Genomic DNA, 2288 nt, shown 5'->3' with positions numbered 1-2288 from the left:
GTAGTCGCGCTATCGTGCCCCTCAGTATTTGTTTCATTCTCAACAGCATAGCCTCGTTTAATATATATCAATTTCCCGGCGCTTCAACAAGCTCTCTTTCTATCTGTCCTCACAGTCGTCTACTGCCGTGCTCCTGTCGATCGGTGTTCTATAACTAGACATAAACAAATATATACATACGACGAACGGATTGCTTTCAGACTGAACGACGAAAAGCCCCCGTTTGCCGCCCATCTGCCTTGCCACCAATCCAGCACCATTGTAAATAGTCAACAATGCAGGTAGAAGAAGGGCGCACTAGTCGTATCTATACCAATGGTGCACCAGCGAATACGACAAAAAACTTGGATGATCAGAAGGGGCATTGATGGTTTGAAAGGTTTTACTTTTAAAATTATTATGAGAAAAAGAGCCACTATATAGCGGAACAAAGCAGAAGTGCATAAAACGCTATTGAATAAACAGAAGATAAAAAGAATTGGCTACTGAAAGCAGACGAGCAAGTCTCATATTATCATCAAGTGATGATTTAAAGGTACCGCGGCGCCTAACTCCAGACCTTTTCTCGCAAGTTATTCCCAAAAATGCATCTGAAGCAAACCAGATATCTCAATGAAACTTTTTACATGTATTATAAATTGTCTTCTTTGACGACAACGTTTATTCCATTATACTATAACGGTATGTGCCGACAATGTTGATTGCAATTACACCTTCAGCATAAAAAAAACAGTATTTATTAATTATTTTCGCAGTATTCTTTCTTTAATCCGCTTAATTATAAGCGTGGTAAGTGATAACTTCTTAAAAGGTCGTTCAAATACAATATATTTCAGCGGAATTACGTGCTGGCATGATAGCAGACCAGAACCCCTAAAAATATATGGGTTCAAACAATAAAGAACGCGCAAAAGTTTCAAAAAGACAGTCAGAGATTATCATATGGGCAGTTGATATTTCTGCACAAAAATCCGCTCAGATCAGTCATGTTATTTTCGGCAACTCTTTAAATCTAAACTTTTAGAGATCATCTAGTTAGCATAATTGAAAATCTCCCCGATTTTTTTCCGAATATATGCCGCATAAAAACTCGTAAATAACGTGCTACTTTAAGCAAAGACGAGGTTTTTTTTTATTTCGGTGAGGGTTTGCCCCGCGAGAACGTATTAAACAATAGCTAGGCTCTGCTCAAGTTCCAAAAATCACATGTCGCCATGATAGAAATAACTGGGCTTTTTCTGGTACCAAGAATAACTTCTATAAGCAACTGTTTGCCACTGTTTGCCCAAAGGTAAACGCCCTCGTATAATTTATATAACCTAATACGTTGAAAGATTTGAGCTTGATGATTTCGACCAATATTCTTTAAGGAGATAAAGTTCCCGCACCTTACAACGCGTGAGTTCTAGATAGCTGCAGGTATGTATATCAATATACGTAAACGACCTTAGAGGGTTAGACGTGAGTACTAAAATAGAATATGATTGATTCACTCAAATAGACCTCGCCGCTAGATGTCTACTCGGTAGGGGCTCGGGAACAGAAACGTCTGTGAAGATAACCATGATTTGGGCGCAAGTAAAAGGACTATAGCTATGTTCAAGACAGAAACTGCCTACAGACAGATAAGATCAAATCTAAAGGAGAATGTGTGAGGAGCGTATTGTCAATGTAATTATCATCGACAAAAAGGAGACCTTTGTGAAGCCTCTCATAACAATATGTCTATCGGAGACGGCCAAAATATGTTTAATCGATAAATACATAGGTTAGTCTATATTAAGTAAATTATATTAATTTCGGATGTAAGTTCCACAGGCGACCTATTCGTACGTGTACAGCGCAAGACATTGATTGAGGACTGAATGGTTTCTTTAATAGCGATGTTGAGGATAGAAAGTTTTAGTCGAGTTCTCTAGCTGAAGATGAAGAGAGCAAAGTCAACAGATCCGAGTTCCACAGGGAGTCGACATTCAATAAAAATGCACATAAAAAAAAAACTACGACAAACATACATTCATTTTCAGGTAGGATCTCTACTGAGACGCAGTCCTATTATTGTGTCCCTTTGGTTGAAGAGTTATACGAATTTATCCAATAACACTTGGTAGATTCTCCCTTTTTTCCTTATATGCTCGAATGGTGGACACATATTGGATAGACTAAGGGAAAACTATTATAGATAGAATTGGTAAATCTTCACAATGGGGCTTCAACTTCAAAATTACAACTCATAGGGAAAGATATTCAGATTATGCGAAGTTAGCGCTTCGAAAAGTTACATCGAT

At 38.0% G+C, this 2288-nt stretch overlaps 1 long non-coding RNA gene across 1 annotated transcript in view; it reads left to right on the top strand.

The window, feature by feature from the left end:
- LOC111265280 (uncharacterized) overlaps nucleotides 1–1977 on the top strand; it is a 22289-nt gene extending 20312 nt beyond the window's left edge. The window contains exon 4 of the long non-coding RNA XR_002683360.2: nucleotides 1811–1977. This is a non-coding gene — a long non-coding RNA (uncharacterized LOC111265280). The remainder of the gene's footprint in view (nucleotides 1–1810) is intronic.
- Nucleotides 1978–2288: the final 311 nt, after the last annotated feature.

Source organism: Varroa jacobsoni, unplaced genomic scaffold (genome assembly GCF_002532875.2).
Source record: "Varroa jacobsoni isolate VJ856 unplaced genomic scaffold, vjacob_1.0 scaffold_951, whole genome shotgun sequence".
Taxonomy (NCBI): Eukaryota; Metazoa; Arthropoda; class Arachnida; order Mesostigmata; family Varroidae; genus Varroa; species Varroa jacobsoni.
This window is presented reverse-complemented; position numbering and strand designations above follow the sequence as displayed.